Source organism: Eptesicus fuscus, chromosome 12 (assembly GCF_027574615.1).
Source record: "Eptesicus fuscus isolate TK198812 chromosome 12, DD_ASM_mEF_20220401, whole genome shotgun sequence".
NCBI classification, from domain to species: domain Eukaryota; kingdom Metazoa; phylum Chordata; class Mammalia; order Chiroptera; family Vespertilionidae; genus Eptesicus; species Eptesicus fuscus.
Genome location: NC_072484.1, coordinates 66,953,892 through 66,973,661, shown reverse-complemented (window position 1 = coordinate 66,973,661; position 19,770 = coordinate 66,953,892). Strand labels below are relative to the sequence as shown.

At 38.2% G+C, this 19,770-nt stretch overlaps 1 protein-coding gene across 2 annotated transcripts in view; it reads left to right on the top strand.

Moving 5' to 3' along the window:
* Window positions 1–19,770, top strand: part of NCOA3 (nuclear receptor coactivator 3) — a 106,475-nt gene that overhangs the window by 33,318 nt on the left and 53,387 nt on the right. For both annotated transcript variants that reach the window (XM_028138250.2, XM_028138231.2), the window contains exon 2: window positions 18,568–18,649. The gene's annotated coding sequence lies outside the window, so the exon portion shown is untranslated. The remainder of the gene's footprint in view (window positions 1–18,567; window positions 18,650–19,770) is intronic.

Here is a 19,770-nt window from a genome sequence, read left to right as displayed (position 1 = left end):
CCACTTGCTATGACATGCGCTGACCACCAGGGGGCGGCGCAGAGCATGGTGGTTGTTGGCAACATGGTGCTGGCAGTGGGCAGCAGTGGAGGTGCTGCCGGCCCCGATGGTTCCCGATGAGAGCGGGACCTTGGCGGGATGGTGGAGCAGGTGAGCGGGTGGCACCAGGCCAAGGCGGGGGCCCAATCGCCCTGCAGGCAGTGACCAGTGGGGGCTGATCGCCCCGCCAATTGCCCCGCAGACAGCAACCGGTAGCAGTGGGGGGGGAGGGGGGATGGCGGGGCTGCTGCCTGGATCCCAGACACTGAGGGAGAAAGGGCAAATAGCAATATTAAAATATTTCTTCTAATTATTTTCCTTTCAATGTGCACGAATTCGTGCACCGAGCCACTAGTCTATATATATATAAAAGGCTAAGTGACCAACTGTATGGATGTCCGACTGTACGGACATCCGACCAGTACATATGATGCGCACTGGCAATTTAAAAAAACATGTTCGTTGACTCAGCGCATGCATGATATATATAAAGCTCTCGCTGGTGCCAATTGCACTCGTGTTTTGATCTGTTATTGTTGATTGTGAATTTGATTGTTTTTGTTGACATTCTGAAGCTGAAAGAAAGCAGTGTCCTCGACAGAATATATCTGAAGACCAACTATTGGCAGAAAAGATTGCGACCTAACATAATCGAAGCTGAAGTATTAACAGGATCTGCAGAAGGAGAGTTGTTCTGATTCCAAGAATTGATTTGTCCCTGTCTGACACTGGCCTCCAATTTAAATTAATTTGAAGACAGTTTCCTGCGATGCCAGCATTTACGATGACTATTAATAAATCACGAGGTCAAACTCTAGACAGAGTAGGAATATTCTTACCTGAACCTGTTTTCGGACGTGGTCAGTTATATGTTGCTTTCTCTCGAGTTTGAAGAGTGTGTGATGTTAAAGTTAAAGTTGTTAAATATTTCATCATAAAGGAAATTAGTCAAGCACTCTGAACGTTTTTACTCTTAATGTGGTATACAGGGAGATATTAGAATAAGTCTAATCAATTTATCAGTCATTATTTTTATCACTGTTGTTCTTACATGTTTTTGTTTTCATATCATGTTTTTATATCATGTCTTTGTTATATCATTGTTTATTAGTCAATTTATATATTCATATAGTCTGTACTAATATTCTTTCACCTCTGACACTTCTATTATAGAGAAATGGCAAATAGTGATATTAAAATATTTCTTCTAATTAATTTACTTTCAATGTGCATGAATCCGTGCACTGGGCCACTAGTGGGACATAAACTTATTTATTTATTGTAAAGATTTATTTTGTGTTTTTTTTTTGTTTGTTTGTTTTTAGAGAGAGGAAGGGAGAGGGAGGGGGAGAGAGAAACATCGTGAGAGAAGAGCATCAGTTGGATGCCTCCTTCATGTGCCCTGACCAGGTATTGAACTTGCAACCTTCTGGTATATGGGATGACACTCTAAGCAGCTGAGCCACCTGGGCAGGGCAGTTGTCTTATTTTTGAATATTATTTTGGTATTGTTTTTCCTTGGTTATGTTTGATAATAAAGAGGATTTTGATTAGAAAGTTTTGTAGAAGTGGTTTTTAAGGCCCTTCTCCCCCATTTAAAATGTTAATATAGGATTTACAGAATTGAATTTTTGCTGGGCTTTTGCCTGAATGAATCTAATGGCTCTAATAAGCTAAGTATCAGCAGATTGCTTTAATCTTGCTAGAATATTTTTAATATATTAGGAATTCCCACTTACACAGACAGAATCTTAACATACTTGGGGTTGTTCTTCATCAGAGTGGAAAAATATAGCTTCTGGAGTCCTTATCTGTAAAATGAGATACTTTTCTTGATAAGTTAATGTATATTATTACTGTAATTAATTTTATAATACTGTAAAAATGTTGATGCTGTATATTCTGCTTGTACTCTATAAGTCTCTTGGTGATAGAAAATTTAAACTCTAATATGAGATTTATTAGTGTCTTGCTTTTGAAAGCCTAAATGTGCTTTTCCACTACATAGTACTTGAAAGAACTGCCTATGTGCGAACTTTTATATTCCCTAATGAACCACGTCCAGCATGGCCAGTGGTGAACCTGAGGAGGGGCAGTGAAGGATTAAAGAAAACAGACAGAATATAGTTGGGGCCAGGTGGATCACTGCGCCTGGATGAGGAAATAGTGACACAGCCTGTAAGCCGAGTCTTTGTTTTATAGTCAGATCACACAAAGCAAAACAAGGGCAAGATGTTTACAATGTTTTTTCAAATTTCAAATCTGCTTCTTTCCTGTTGTTGCCATTCTCTGAACTCTGTCAAGCTTTGTTTAGGCAGCACTTGCTGCAGCTCCCGCACCCCACATCCCTTAGCTACCTAGGACTGCAGGGTCAGACTATAAGGTCAAGTTTACAACCTTAGCCTTTTGGTTATAATTGTGCTGGGAGGGCTTTGCCCTCCAAGCTGGGACTTGTATGTATGTGGCTTTGCCACAAGAAGTCCAAGGCTTGATCCTGTCCAAACGCTGTAGCCGCTCTCCACACCTAAGATTTGTGGTGTTTCCTGTTTATGAATGTGACTGAAAAGATATCTTACCTTATAATAGACAAATATGCAAATTGACCGCACCTTCGCTACGCCCAAGCCACGCCCATCAACCACGCCCATCAGGAAACCGTTGCAGGGACGCTGGGGTGCGGCGGAGCCCAAGGCCCGGAAAGCCGCCCTGGGGCTTTCCGGGCCTTGGGCGCCAGCCGGGTGCCTGCGATCGGGTCGCAGGGACGCTGAGTGCAGCCGAGCCCAGGGCCAAGCCGGGACCCTGAAAGAAGGTAGAAGGCGGTGACCACAGCCAAGGCCTGGGTCCCTGGTGCCGGCAGAAAACTGGTGCAGGCAGCCAGGTGAATGAAGGTCTATTGCACGAATCTTTGTGCAAACGGGCTACTAGTTCATGTAATAAACAGCAGTACCTTAAGTGCTCGCTTGATACTTATGGCTTTGTCATTATTAGGAATTATCAAAGTATTGCTTTCCTTCTGTGTGAATCTACTCAGCTATTTTGGGTTCTCAATGGGAGTGGTGCACCAGCGGACAGGCACCCAGCTCCCCCACAATTGAAAACAAAAGCGTGGGAGCTGGGTGCCTGTCCACTCAGGCACCAGGCCTTTCAGAAGCCTTCGCCGCACTGGAGGCTTCTGAAAGGCCTGGTGCGCCAGCGGACAGGCACCCAACTCCCCTGTGATGGAAAGTGAAAGCGTGTAGGGGACCCTACACGTGCATGATTCAATCATGCACTGGGCCTCTAGTATACTTATAAGAACCGAATGTGAGAGGAGCAATAGTAGTTATGCTGACAGGCAAATGAATCAGTCTGTAGTAAGTTTCTTTCTGGACCAACAATTCTTTTGAGACCCAATTTCAATGTCCACCAGTTCCTTATGTGTACATGTCGACACTGACTTTTCTATTTTTATTTAGAGAGAGAGAGAGAAATATTGATATAAGAGCAGAATGTTGATTGGCTCTCTCCTGCACGCCCCCTACCAGGATCGAGCCCATAACCCTGGTATGTGCCCTGATCGGGAATTGAATCTGCAGCCTTTTAGTGCACAGGGTAATAATGCCCAACTAACTGAGCCACACCAGCCAGGGCTAGGCAGATATATTTATGTAGACATGTTCTCACACTTTAAAACAGTCATCTTATACTAGAGGCCTGGTGCACGAATTCGGGCACAAATGGGGTCCCTCAGGGTGGCCTGCGGAGATTGGGCCCCAGCTCACGCCCCCAGGCTCGCAGCCCCACCTGCCACCCCACCTTGCCCTTGCTCTGTACCCTCTCCTGCTCCACCATCCTGCCTGCAGGGTGATCGATCGGGGCAGGGCCCCCCGCCCGGCTCCCTCAATACCTGGGAGCTGGGCGGTGGCCTCCCCCTCGTCCCCCAGCCACTGCTGCTGGTTACTGTCTGTGGGGCAATCAGGCCCCTGCTTGCACCCGCCTTGGCCTGGTGCTGCCCGCTCACCTGTTCCATCATCCCGCCACGGTCCTGCTCTCATTGGGGCCTGTCGGGGCCCATCGGGGCTGGCAGCACCTCCACTGCTGCCCGCTGCCTGTGCCACGTTGCCACTGCCCACCATGTTCCACGCCGCCCGTTGGTGGTCAGCGCACGTCATAGCAAGCGGTCAAACTCCTGGTCAAACAACCGCCCGAGGGGACAATTTGCATATTAGGCTTTTATTATATAGGATGTTGCTTGTGAGTTGTTTCATGGACACCTTTTTAGGTGATTGTATATATAGATCTGTGGCATTCCTTTCAGTGGCTATATAATATACAATTTTTAGATGTCCTTTCTTTAACCGTTTATCCGTTAATTCAACAAATATTTATTGAACACCTGTCAGGTGCCAGCTATGGGGGAGAAATATCAACGAATAGAACATACTAGAAACTCTCACCTTAAGAAACTTTCATGAAGTTTGAGTTCCCCATTGGTGCTGATTATTCGGTTCCTTCTCCCTTTTTTGCTCTCTTATAGAACGTTATATTGAATATCCTTATACGTATCTTTTATATCTTCATGTACTTGTGCTATATTCTTAGACATGGGCTTGTTGAGCCTAACGGATACATGCTTAATTTTTTTTTTTTTTTACCCCAACTGGTTCCTTTATTTTTCATTGTTTTTATTTTGCATTTCCCTAACCTTTGGAAGAGTTGTGCATGTTTTCATGTATTAATTGGCCACTTGTACTATTGGACTGCCTATTCCGATTCTTTCCTCATTGTTCCTCTTTTTCTTACTAATTTGTAAGTGCTCCTATGTATTTTGGGTTTTTATTCCTTGTCTGTTTATATACTGCTGATGTTTTCTCCCAGTCTGTTATTTACCTTTTAAATTATTTATTATTTTTCCTTAATTTGGGACTTACAGAAAAGTTGCAAGACGAATATGAAGAATTCTTCACTTATATTCTTAAAATGTTAACATTTTACTACATTTGTTATCTTCTATCATTTAAAAATATATTTATTTTTTCTGGACCATTAAAGAGTAAGTTGCAGACGTGATGCCCTTTTACTCCTAAATACTTTAGTATATATTTCCTGAGAACAAGGGGTTCTTTTATGTTATCATACTACAATTATAAAAATCATGAAATTACTATTGATATAATAATTTCTATTGACCTTATTCAGATCTCAGCAATTATCCTAATAATAACACTTAAAGGGAAGGAAAATCCAAGATTGAATGCATTCAGTTGTTACCTTTTTAGTCATCTTTAATCTGGGACAATTTCTGATCTTTGTGTTTCATGACATTGATACTTTTGTAGACTATGGATCAGTTATTTTATGTAAGCCCCTCAGTTTGTGCTAGTGTGGTATTTCCTCATGTCTAAATTCAGGTTCTGCATTATTGGGGAAGTAATACCATAGAAGTGATGTGCTCACCCTGCATCCAACCAATGTCTCTGAGTAATTCCATTATTGACCATTCACGTGAGGTGGTGTCTGCTTCTTTCTCCATGGTAAGATTACTTTTTGGGAGATACTGTAGTTTCCTGTGGGCTGTAGAGGTTTTGAATCTGTAATTAGGGAAATATCCTCTTCTTTAAACTTATACCCACTAGTTTTAGCTTCCATTGAAGATTTTTGTTCCCTGAATGAATTATTGTGATTTTTGCCAAATGGTGACTTTCTGGTTCCATTATTCCTTCCATATTTATTAGTTGGCTTTTTACTGTAAGGAAGAGCTTTCCCTTTATATATATATGTTTTCATATTTATTGTGGATCTATGACTTTTTAGTTTATCCAGTAGATTATAATCCTTTACCATTATTATGATGCTCATATTATACCAGATTTGTCCAGTTAATGTTTAACTTTATTATTTTTTTGTATATGGAATCTATAAAATATGCTAATTTTAAATGTATCCATCTTTTTAGACTTCTAGATTTTGTTGTACTCAGGAGAAGTCCTTTCTTGCTTTAACGGACCCCCCACTATTGATCATCTAAGTCCCATGGTTTTCTAACCTTTGTTGCTTGCCTCGTGACCATTCCATTGCTTCTAAGCACCACACTGGGGAGTGGCTGGGACTAGAGAACAAAGGCGCAGAGAAGCTTTTAGTGATGGTTGCTGTGCATAGCCAAAAAACAACTATTAAGTCACAACACTTGTAAAAAAAAAATTAACCTTCCGAAATAAAAATGAAAATATTTAGGTTACTTAAACTTCATTTCAAGCAGTGTGCTTAAGTGTATTTAATCTTTCCTTAATGATTCAGGACATTATAAGAGCATTATTATTCCTTTTTTTTTTTTTTTTTTTGCTGTGGGTGACACCTTTTATACCTCCTGAATTAAAACAGGATTATTTCTCTTTAGGCTGAAAGACACTACTTTAGACCACATTAATTTTAATAGTTTTTCTGTTTGCTTTTTATTTTATTTTTTTCTGTTTTCCTTTGCTATTGTTTGCCAGCCAGTTAGTTATACTTCCTTGCTTTTGTCAGTGCTTTGCTTCTAATAGAGTCCTCCTTTCTAATTTGCTGTGAGGTTGGGAAATTAGACGCACACAATTCTAATAAGCTGGGAATAATAAGAACAAATAAACTCAAGTGTGAGGCCCTGCGAGTCTCTCTTAATGAGTGGATGGGCTGTTTGATTTTTGCACCAGTTGTCAGGCTTTTCCTGACAGTGTTAGTGACAGCAAGGCTATCAGTCATTCAGTCTTCCTAACTGCCATTTGAGAGAGTAGGAAAAGAGAGATTACCCTTATTTTATAGAGGAAGAAATGGGTGGTGGTGGTTAGGACAGCTGGAATATGAGTCTGCTGTTTCCCTCCAAATTTATTGAATAGGCTTTGTTTTTACTAATCCTAGAAAGCTATCTTGTGTACTGGCTTTAAATATGGGTTTTTTATTGACTATTAAACTTAAGTTTTAAAATGAAGCATATTACTTTTAAAGCAGGTTAGCACACACTTTTCAAGTTCACATTGGTCTACAGTGTGGGTCCCAGAGTAGAAGTGGGAAGAAGGTTGAGACTGTCGGACTAAATGGTAATAAAATAGATAATGAAATTAACTAATTATAATTAATCAATGATTTATTAGTGTTATCATATACAGTGCTGTCTGCCTGGAACCCTCTTTTGCATGGTTTCCTTTTAGCTCTCAGATTAAATGTTGCATCCTCAGAGAGTCCTTTCCTGAGCTGAAATTACTTTCATCTTCCTACCTATATCATATCACCCTACTTATTTATTTATTTATTTATTTATTTTTTAAAACCAGAATTTTTTTTTTTTAACATATTTTATTGATTTTTTACAGAGAGGAAGGGAGAGGGATAGAGAGTTAGAAACATCGATGAGAGAGAAACATTGATCAGCTGCCTCCTGCACACCTACTGGGGATGTGCCCACAACCAACGTACATACCCTTGACCGGAATCCAACCTGGGACCCTTCAGTCCGCAGGCCGACTCTCTATCCACTGAGCCAAACCGGTTTCGGCCACCCTATTTATTTTCTTTATGGCATTTACTACGTTCTGGAAATACCTTGTTTATCTGTTTGTTGTTTGCTAATACCCAATAAAATGTAAGACCTATCATTTTGTCTTCATCAGTCAACCCTATCCATTTTTTAGGGTTTATTTAATCTCAAAGGCATGTACTTAGGCCTTTTTTTTACCTTCTCTGAGCACCTTCATTTGCCACTTCTGTTGTGAGGACCTATGTCTTGTTTACCTTTGCACAAAACCTGGAACAGCAGTGCTGTAGACTAGGGTATAATTTTAGCAAACGTTTGTGAAATGAATGGATGATTTACACTTATTGTTACTTTGTGCTAGGCATTGTAATGACAACCTATCAGCTTTTTCACTTGAGAGATATGGTTGAGGCTTAGACTAATGTGCTTTTAAAAGAGTAAGCATATGGCATAGTTACATTATTACTGGTTAATAATAGCATTTTATATAGTATAGTACTTTGTATTTTTTAAACAGAAGTTTTCAATTATGGCATAGCCAACCTACCCAATTCGATGCCATAGAAAATATTTGAACCTTTTTTTTTTTTTTCAAGAGTAATTTTTTTTAAGAGAGTGATTCTTAAACGTATGCCTGTGAAGTATTCTGACAGAGCAAGAAGACACGCAGGCCATTGCTTTGTTTGTTTTTATTTTATAGTCAGTGTTTCCTTTCCGGTTGTGTATTTGGCACAGAGGCTGCATTGGTATAGGAAGAAAAGCAGGCAACCAGCTGCCGTGGCCCTGGCTTAGTTTGCCTTGTTTGTCAAGTGAGGAACACATTTGGTACTTGGATAAAATAGGGGAGAGAATGATTTAGTTAGAGATGGCAGGAATGATTGTTACTTCCATACCCTGGTCTATGGCAAGAACCTAGCTAGCCACTACTTATCTCTGTGCTTTATTCTGAGTTATTTTTGGAATAATTCATGTGATGGAAAAAAAGAATATAGAGGCTAGGAGAAATTGAGAAAAAATTTAACCTCCCCCCCCCCCCCCAGTGCCTCACAACGTGTCCTAGGGAGAAAGAGTATGAATAACTAATTTAATTTTACTCTGCACATTTTTAGAGTTTGTCCCATCTCAAAGGTATGTGAAAAGATCTTGTTGAATTCTTCTGGATATCTTCCTATGCCAGCCACCAGATTCTCTGAATTTAGGGACTTCTGATAGTACTATCTACTTGGTATCCTTCCTTTTCCTAAAATGATTTTATAAAAAGCTCTTGACATATACAGAAAGCTATGTGCCCATTAAATATAGCCCTTTCCTGCAATTCATTGAAAGGTAAAAGACTTAAAAACGTGAGCATCCAATATCCAGTTTTGTTTTTGTTGAAATTATTGAACCTTCAGACTTCCATCACAATAAAAAGATGGGAGCATAAGGGAGGGACAAATTATATTCTGAATTTATGTAGAAAATATAAGTATGACAATTTAAAAAGAAAGGCCTATTTAAAAATATATACATATATTACTGATTTCAGAGAGGAAGTGGGGGTGGAGAGAGAAACATCAAAGATGAGAGAGAATCATTGATCAGCTGCCTCCTACACGCCCTCCCCACTGAGGATTGAGCCTGCAACCTGGGCATGTGTCCTGACTGGGAATGGAACTGTAACCTCCTGGTTCATAAGTCAACACTCAACCATTGAGCCACGACAACCGGGCAAAAAAGACATGGTTTTGTGTTTATTAAACAACTATTAAAAACACAGAGGTGCTTTGCTGATTCCATATTTCTGTGGAATATCATGGTTTAAGAATAACTCCGGCTGAAACCGGTTTGGCTCTGTGGATAGAGCGTCGGCCTGCAGACTGAAAGGTCCCAGGTTCGATTCTGGTTAAGGGCATATACCTTGGTTGTGGGCACATCCCCAGTAGGGGGCGTGCAGGAGGCAGCTGATCAATGTTTCTCTCTCATTGATGTTTCTGGCTCTCTATCCCTCTCCCTTCCTCTCTGTATAAAATCAATAAAACATATATATATATAAAAAGAATAACTCCGAACTGGTAGGAAGGAAGAAATGAGGCACACAAAATCAATCTAATTCATCCAAGGTTACATATAGAAAATTATAAAGAGCATATAGATTTTCTGGTTCTACCTAATATTTTATCTAATTAGTTGAAATATAAATAGAACCTCAAGGAGGACAGGTCAAAGACTCAGTATGGTTTCCTAGCTGCATCTAGTAACTGTTCAATTAAATCTTCCTCACCCAGGATATTTTTTCCATTGATTTTTAGAGAGAGTGGAAGCAAGAGGGAGAGTCAGAGAGTGAAACATCAATGTGAGACACATTGATAGGTTGCCTCCCACACATGCCCCAATCTGGGTGGGGATCGAATCTGCAACTGAGGTAGGTGTCCTTGATGGGAATCGAGTCTGAGACCCTTCAATTCGCCTGCCGACACTCTAACCACTGTGCCAAATGGAATATTATGATTTAAGAATAACTTGCTGTTATTAATTATTCAGGGAGACAGTTTGTTTTGCTTACTGATAATGTCTATTTTGATGTTGGTGTTTTTTTTGAGACTAAGCATATTTATGTCAATGTTGGTGAGAGGAAAATTAAATTGAATTTCAGTACAAAACTTTTTTTATAATTTTTTTTTATTGTCTAAAGTTTTACATATGTCTCCTTTTCCCCCAATTAACTCCCCCCTCCTCCCCCAGCCATTCCCACCCAGGGCAAGCCCTTACTGCCCCAGTGTCTCTGTCTATCGGGTATGCTAATATGCATGCATACAAGTCCTTTGGTTGCTTTCTAACACCCCCTTTTTTCCTCCCCCCAGCCATTTGTCTCTGGATCTATTCTTGTTCATTAAATTATGTTGATCATTATATTACACATACGAATGAGATCATGTGATATTTATCTTTCTCCGACTGGCTTATTTCGCTTAGTATAATTCTCTCCAGTTCAATCCATGCTGTTGCAAATGGTAAAAGTTACTTCTTTTTTATAGCAGCGTAGTACTCCATTGTGTAGATGTACCACAGTTTTTTAATCCACTCATCTGCTGTTGGGCATTTAGGCTGTTTCCAAATCTTAGCTATTGTTAATTGTGCTGCTATGAACATAGGGGTGCATATATCCTTTCTGATTGGTGTTTCTGGTTTCTTGGGATATAGTCCTAGAAGTGGGATTACTGGGTTAAATGGGAGTTCCATTTTTAACTTTTTGAGAAAACTCCATACTGTCTTCCTCAGTGGCTGTACCAGTCTGCATTCCCACCAGCCGTGCAGGAGGGTTCCTTTTTCTTCACATCCTCGCCAGCACTTGTCGTTTGTTGATTTGTTGATGATAGCCATTCTGACAGGTGTGAGATAGTACCACATTGTTGTTTTGATTTGCATCTCTCGGGTGATTAGTGACTTTGAGCATGTTTTCATATGTCTCTGGGCCTTCTGTATGTCCTCTTTCGAACAGTGTCTATTTAGGTCCTTTGCCCATTTTTTGATTGGATTGTTTATCTTCCTTTTTTTTTTTTAATTAACCAATGTATCTTTATTAAAGAAAATGTGAAAATAATAAGATGTTAAAAGATCTATTTAAAAAATATCTATTTTAATTATTGAAGAATATGTTTGAAATGCTTTTTAAATGTTATTTTTAAATTTTATAAAAAGTTTTTTTTTTTAAATTTCTTTATTGATTAAGGTATTACATATTTGTCCTCATCCCCCCATTCCCATCCCACACCCCTCCCCACACATGCCCCCACACCCCTGTTGTCCTTAACCGCTGGTTAGGCTCATATGCTTGCACACAAGTCCTTTGGTTGATCTCTCCCCCCTACCCCCACCCTCCCCTATCCTCCCTCTGAGGCCCGACAGTCTGATCCATGCCTCCTGTTTCTGGGTCTGTTCTTGTTCATCAGTCTATGTTGTTCATTATTTCCCCTAGATGAGTGAGATCATGTGCTATTAGAAATACACTTATAAGAACCGAAAATGAGACAAGCAATAATGTTATGGTGACAGGCAAATGAATCAGTCTGTAGTGAGTTTCTTTCTGGGCCATTATCTTCCTTTTGTTAAGTAGTATGAATACTCTGTAAATTTTGGAGATTAAACCCTTATCTGAAATATCATTGGCAAATAAATATGTTCTCCCATGCAGTGGGCTTTCTTGTTGTTTTGTTGATGGTTTCTTTTGCTGTGCAGAAGCTTTTTATTTTGATGTAGTTCCATTTGTTTATTTTCTCCTTAGTCTCCATTGCCCTAGGAGCTGTGTCTATAAAGATATTGCTATGACATATGTCTGCTATTTTGCTGTCTATGGGGTCTTTTCGGATTTTTAAGTCCTTTAGCCATTTTGAGTTTTTTGTGTATGGTGTAAGTTGGTGATCTAGTTTCATTTTTTTGCATGTATCTGACCAAATTTCCCAGCACCATTTATTGAAGAGACTGTCTTGACTCCATTGTATGCTCTTGTTTCCTTTGTCAAATATTAATTGAGCATAATGGCTTGGGTTGATTTCTGGGTTCTCTGTTCTGTTTCATTGGTCTATATGTCTGTTCTTGTGCCAGTACCAGGCAATTTTGAGAACCGTGCCTTGGTAATATAGCTTGATATCTGGTATTGTGATCCCTCCAACGTGGTGCTTCTTTCTCAGGATTGCTGTGGCTATTTGGGGTCTTTTTTTTATTCCAGTTAAATTTTTGTTCTAGATCTTTGAAATATGCCATTGGTATTTTAATGGGGATTGCATTGAATCTGTAGATTGCTTTGGGTACTATGGACATTTTAATGATATTGATTCTACCAATCTATGAACATGGTATGTTCTTCCATTAGTTTATGTCTTCCTCTATCTCTTTTTTCCAATGTCCTGTAGTTTTCCGAGTACAGGTCTTTTACCTCCTTAGTTAAGTTTTTTCCTAGGTTTCTTAATTTTTTTGGTGTTCAATACAAAACTTTTGCAAATATTTTGCAATATAGGCTTGGATTTCTACTTTCATGACTTTTACACCACCCTGGGCATTAGCTGAGAGAAATTGAATCTGATTCTGTTTTTTTCAAGGCCCTGTATTTTTGCCTTTGTAGGCATTTTGCATAGCAAGTACAGGTCGTATTGTGCTGAAGTGTATAGTATCTGGTATTAGATGATTTGTATAAAGTAAAATGTTTTAATGTATTGTAGCTGTGAAGATATCTTTGATGGATTTTGACATGAGTATTATACTGAGTTAAATTCCTTAAATATTAAGGAGGGGAAATATTTTAATCTTTATATGTCAGAAATTCTGGGATCTTCCTGTTCTCTCCTTCTTATATATTGCTGGTGGAGATGGAAGCCTATCTCAGTGTTAATAAATGCCATCACCCATTCCCTTCCCCCAGCCTTATGCTGGAGTCTAGTTTGCCTGCAGCTGCAATGGTAGGCATCTTTCAGGAAGTGACCTTGGCTTGTATTAATCAAATTCAGAACACACAAAAAAGCTTCTTGCTAACATGCTGACTTGATATAAAATTTTATTGCATCCATTTTCTTTCAAAATGAGGCTATCTTGTAAAAAGAAGATATACAGACGACTTCTCTAATTTAATGTATTATATTTAAAAAGCTTCTGCAAGCCATGTTTAAGAAACCTAGATTTTAAAAGTATTGACTTTTTTGTTAACACATGTGCATAAACTTAAATCATGACAGTTTGGGAGTTTTTTTTTTTTTTTTTAAACCAGAAAATTAATTGTTTTAATGCTTAATTAAAAAAAACCCCACCCATATCAGCATCAAGTTTTTTAATTTACTGTCTTAACAACTGACATTAAATTGCTATAGAAACTTTATACACTATGAATTTATTTTGGGGTCCTTTAGCGTTTGTTAAGTAAGGCAGTTTTGTTTAAAGGTTATAATTGGGTGTTCAGAAATAACTGTGGTGTCTTACTTGGCTGGTTTGGATAAGAAAACGAATTTCCTACATGAAGTAATTTTCTTAGGCAGTGGTAGTGCCTACAGCAGTTTCTAAATATAACCTTAAATTTAAGTAAATAAGCCTGATAATTGTATTAATGAGAAATAATGCTAACTACAAGTTCACACATCTGCTTATTGAGGATTTAACTGATTATTTTGAAAGGGTAGTTAATGCAGATATTTCACTTTTATCATGTAAAGAAATTAAGTTTTTAAATGTAGTATAGTTAAGGTGTGTATAGATCTTCATTTTAACCTTGCTCAGTGTTAAGTATAGGATGTTGAAAAGAGTCATGGATTTACTGATGTTTTCTGCATTTGGAAGAAATTTACATAAAAAAAGAGAATCAGAGAGCAGTTGTGTCTGTTTCCAAAGGGTTCACTCTTGAGTTTAATGTACGGTGGTGGTGGTGGTGGTGGTGTGTGTGGGGGGTGGTGGTGGTGGTGGGGTGGTGGGGGTGGTGGGGTGTTTGGAGAGGAGAGATACAGGAAAAAAAAGCTTAAACCTTAGGAGCTGTATCTGCATTTTGGTAGATGTACAGTATGAAAAGGACGGACATATTGCCTGTTTATATTAATGTTTTGGAAAGGAGGTGGCGGGGGGCGGAAATCTGTGCAAATAAAAAATTGGAGTGTAAATACTTTTAAGTGTCTTCATTTTTTGAGTTGTTTTTAAGTATTTACTAGAAACACAACCAGCCATTATCTTTCATTATATTTTAAATTGTTCTTAGAATTGCAACCTCATGGAGATACATCTGTTACTTTAACCTGCCTAAATTCACTCTGTCTTGTTACTAGCATTAATGGTTGGTTTGTTAGATACTACAGGATAAAGAAACTGATTTCAAGGAGAAAGATGATAACTACTCAATTATTTCTCCCCTCAATTGCCTGTTTAATATACATGGTCTTGTCACCTTGAACTTAAAATGTGTTTGCCTTCCGTCCTCACCTTCCTCCCTCCCCAAATAAAAGAGAAAAAGGAAAGCCTTCCCTGAAAAGGAATATATACAGTCCTGGTAGCCAACGAGTTAATGTTCATTTGCAGCCTGAGGGGTCAGCGTGCAGTCTCTGTTTCCTGATTGGCTGCTAAAAGGTGAAATTGAAACCACTGTAAACTTTTGACCCTGTAGCAATTCTTGTGGAACGCCTTCCACTGGTGGAGCCCAGAGCTTCGCTCACCTCCCCACCCCAGGCTTCCTGTATTTATTTTGTGTGATCGTGCAGCACTGCATGCAGTTTTTCCAAGAGAGGGGGGGAGAGAGAAATCTGAACAAGTACCGGCAAGCGGCTTGCTTGCATGCCTGTTTTAGTAACCATGTCATTGCTAACTACAACTCAGCCAAAGATGTGGGGCCTGTTAATAAACTGGTCTGCCAACCGGATTTTTTTAGTTTTCTCCTTAATCTCAAGGTAATTTAAAAAATGCAGAATGGTTACATTTACTGCCATTGTTCATCAGTGGATAGTGTCGTTGTGTAAGCATGTTTCCTGAATATGTTGAGTTAAAATAGCTCTCATTTCAGCAGATGTTCGTTATATATACCCCATTAATATTTTCTATGTTTCATGTAATCTTTACACCAATTGGCTAACATTTTTATAAGAATTACTTTCTTCTTGGCCTTTTGCCTTTTATTATAAAGAAATTCAAATGACATTTTGGTTATGATAACTAGGGAAAATAATTACAGGAATTGTCTGTATATTTAAATATTATCAATAATTCTCTCTTTTTGTTGTTGATTTGGATTTGGATTTGTCCTGCATTCACATTTAAATAGTTCTTTACAGTAAAGTTGCACAGCAATCCTATGAAAAAGGCAAGGCAGTTCTCTCTTCCCTTCTTTAATATTATTATTGGACTCTGTCTTCAACTCCTGGTTCTTGTATCCCTGGTGTCTGGTACAGTGTGTAGCATGTACATGCTCAGCAAATGCTTAATGAATGAACATAGTTTTCATTTTGGGAAGTATAGTGGCTATTTATACCTGCTTCTTTCCTAATTAATGGCAAGAACCATATTTTGCTTATAACTTCTGAGTGCCATTGCAGAGTCTGCCATTTAATAGGTACACAGCAAACATTTAATTGAATTAAATGTCTCATGCAAGGTTACTTCAAGAAGCAGGACTTTTCTGAAACCAAGGTTTCTGTTTTTATGATGTCAGTTAAATTTTCACGTGGACTCCAGATAGGACTAAATGTTTATTATAATTTATTACATGACTGGAGTAAATTATTATAAATCAGCTTGGTCCCTTTAATATATACCATATGATAAGTGGTAATACATTTCAGTTTTTTTGACCCTGTCCTTACTTTATTAGACATGCATATGCTGTAATTTGAAATAATTTCTGCCCCCCCTGTGAAAAAGATGATGGCATTTAAGAAAGTTTGTCATCATGCTCTCTTTAATGGAATTAAGTCATAAATAGTAAAAATCTTTTTACTGAGTTAAGCTTACTTATGAAAAGTGATACCTTTCCATATAATATTAAATTTTCATGTGATTATTAACTTAACATCTGTTTTTTCCCTTTCAGTATAATTCCCACTTTAAGATAAATTGGTTGTAGTTGCAAGTTAAAAATATTGTTATGGTTTTAACAAAGGATATATTTATCGCTTGACAAATAATCTCAACTGCAAAAGAATGTTAAATTTAATTTACACCAATATTAGGTATCCTTTAACCTGAAATTTAATTGGTGCACAAACTTATTCTGTCGTGCTTTGAAGATGAGTAGTCAACAGCTGGCTTTCCCCAAAGACCGTGATTTCCCCATCTCTACGATTTTGGGGGACTGTGGAGGGAGTCTCTAAGAGCATGGGAAGAACAATGAGTTTAATATGATTAATAGTAGAGTCCTTGTCTCCTTCCATGTTCAACAGCAAAAGAAAGACATGTTTATAATATTCAGTGGCTGCTTCTTATCTATTTCTGTTTCCAAGCATTAGCACCTTATAGTTTGGATTTTCTTCTGTCAACTCCCCTCTCCCAGTTTAAGTCTTTGTTTTGGCCTCAAGGCACATTTTCTCAGACCAGCTATTAACAAAGCTCAGTTTGACCCCCTCCTCCATTAGCTTTCTAGTGATGCAGGTTTTGATAATGTGGATCTCATCAGTAACCTTTTTGCAAATTCTAGTAGAAAAATTAATGTCCACCCCTCACCTTCTCAGATATCTAGTATCTTTGGGATGTGTCATTCAGTTTTCGTGTCAATGTGACTTGATTTCTGTATGTGTGATTGACTGAAGTCTAAATTATAAAAAGGAATAAGAGTAATTAAGCTTATTTTTGATAAAAGTAAGAAATACAGTTTCAAGAAATTTTTTAGGGCTGTTGCCTTTGCAGAATCTTGGTTCTAGACAAGTTAACTGTAGTTTTCCTAATAGTTTCATACTCTACAAGGTCCTAGTATATGTACTTTTTAGACCTAGCTCTTCCAGGTTCTTGGGGCAAACTTTAGATCTATGATTTGGGGACCTCTCTAGTCCACTGCACACTTCTGGGAGCGGAGAATTTTGTAGATGGTGTTTCTTTGGATCCATGGGGGTTATGGGGTACAAATTGGGTGGGTCAGCTCTCCTTTAAATAGTTCTCACCAGCAGTACAATAATACTTTAGTTTTAATGTAGGCTCTGTTTGCCAACATTCCACACTAGGCAGCAGTACTTGTTTCCTGGGTTGGTTGTTATGGTACTAGGTATATACTGAATCAAATTCCTTTTCCTGCCCACCACTCTTGTTTTGTAGGCCTTATGCTCACCCCAAAACTCTTCCCCTTCCCTAATTAAAGGAGCATCAACAAAAGAACCATTTCTGAAGTGATACTTGATTTAAAACCAGGGCCAGAAAATCTTGCATTTTCTTTATACAAGTTTGGCTTGCCTTTTCCTTTCTTCATCTCCCTCTAATTAAATGGGCTATCAGAAAAATTAGTCATAACACATTGATTTCATTTAAAAACAAAATGAATGATTGTGTTTTCTCCTATTTTTCATTTCAGTGTGCTTGGAAAATCTTATATGTCAAGTAATCTTTTGTTTGGCTGATAGCTTTTATTTATTTAGCATTTATGTATTAAGTACTAATAAGGAACTTTAAGCATTTTTACTTTATCTTTACAAGAGCCTTCTTTGGTGTAATTCCCATTTTAAGATAAATCTAAGTCTCTTAAGAAGTCTTAAGTTGACTCAGGTGTACCTAGCTAGTGAGAGTTGAGTCTAGATCTGGTGGACTCCAAAGTTTCTGCTCTTGAACCATTATGCCAATAACTATTGTGGATAGGAAGATTTATTCCAAGAACCAGCTTGTTTTTGTCTATATCTCAATTATAACCTAGACACTATACTGTGCTTATAGATGTATCAGCTGTTTTTATTTGAATGGCACTGATATACTACCTGGATTCTCCTCTTTTTCCTTTGTGTACCACATATGATGTGCTTCCCACCTCCATCCCCCAATTTTCTTACTTTAATTTGGGTTTCAAAATTACAACAGACCCATCACATCATATAGCTATATTGTGGCTGGGAATTTGCCATGGCTTTGGATATCTCATTTTCTTCTTCTATCCCTTCCCAACAGACCTGCCAATTCCATCATGCATGCTGTTAACTTTAGGGCTAGTTATGGTTGTTGTCTTAATATAGATACTACTAGAGTTAGTGATAGTCAGATTGTTTTTACTTTATTGTTACATTTGGCCATTCATAAGATGAAGGTGAATTTTTATTTTATTTAAAAAATGTGTTTTTATTGATTTTTTTAAAGGAAGGGAGAGGGACAGAGAAACAGAAACATTGATGAGAGAGAAACATCATTGATCGGCTGCCTCCTGTTTGCCCCACACTGGGGACTGAGCCCACAACCAGGGCATGTGCAAATATATGGCAAAATAAGGCATCAGGTAAAATTCCTCAAAGAGGCCTCTTGATAGCCTTTTTTGTTTTGTTTCATACGTCTAGGAAAAAAGTTAATTTGTGTGTGATTAATAATACTAAGAAAGGACAATGAAATTCAACATCCTTTGTTTTTTAAATCTTCAGGATCAAAATACTTGCTGAACAGCGGAATCAGAGACCAATAAAAATCAACTTCTACTTGAACACCATTTGACTGGTTAGCCAGGTAATCCGTTTTTGTTTTTTTTGCGGGGGGGGGGGGGAGCCTCGATCCATTGTAATTTTCTGACTTCAACCTCTGAAGATACTACTCTCTTCTTTAATTTATGATTTAATCTTAAACTTGTTTTATATTTCATGGTTTTCTCTTTATCGATTAATTGAATGAATGTATGGTATTGAAATGAGTGAATATATATATATATACAGAAACATAACTTTTTGGGAGAGGAGGGGAACTGTGTTTTATAATTTATTATGAGGCACTACCCGCCCACCCACCTTGTTCTTACATGTGAACATTTTTTTTTCTTTCTTTTAAAATATTTTCTTACTGATTTTAGAGAGGGAGGGAGTGGGAGAGATAGAAACATCAATGATGAGAAAGAATCATTGATTGGCTGCCTCCTGCATGCCCCTACTGGAGATCAAACCCACAATCTGGGCATATGTTCTGATTGGAAATCGAACTGTGATCTCCTGGTTCATAGGTTGACGTCAACCACTGAGGTACGCTGGCCAGGGGAGTGTGCATATTTTAATGGTATTTAGTCAAAATCTGAATCAGCCTCTTGTATTTTTACTATTTTTACATTGTGAAGACTAGTTTTCCCAGATTGCTTTTGTGGGCATATAACATTTCATCTAACTCCTCTCCTAAATTTTATTAGTTCATCAGAATAGAAAAATGAGTATAGAAAAAGTTGCCTTTTCTTGAATTTCATATGAATGGTATTCCTGTTTTGCATACACTGAGTGGCCAGATTATTATGATCTCTGAACACATAATTGGCCACTCAGTGTATATCCTCTATAATAAAAGGCTAATATGCAAATTGTCCCCTCAACCAGGAGTTCGAACAGCAGGCAGGCTGGCCAACCTTCCCATGTCCCCTCCTCCTGGCCAGGCTGGCCAGACCCCACCCGTGCATGAATTCATGCACTGGGCCTCTAATATATATATACATACACACACTGAGTGGCCAGATTATTATATATTCAGAGATCATAATAATCTGGCCACTCAGTGTATATTATACCTTTTGTAATCGTTTCACAGTTCTTGGGACATTTTGTTCTTTTTTTTCTTTATTCTCTTAGTATTTCAGTTTGGGAAGTTCATATTGA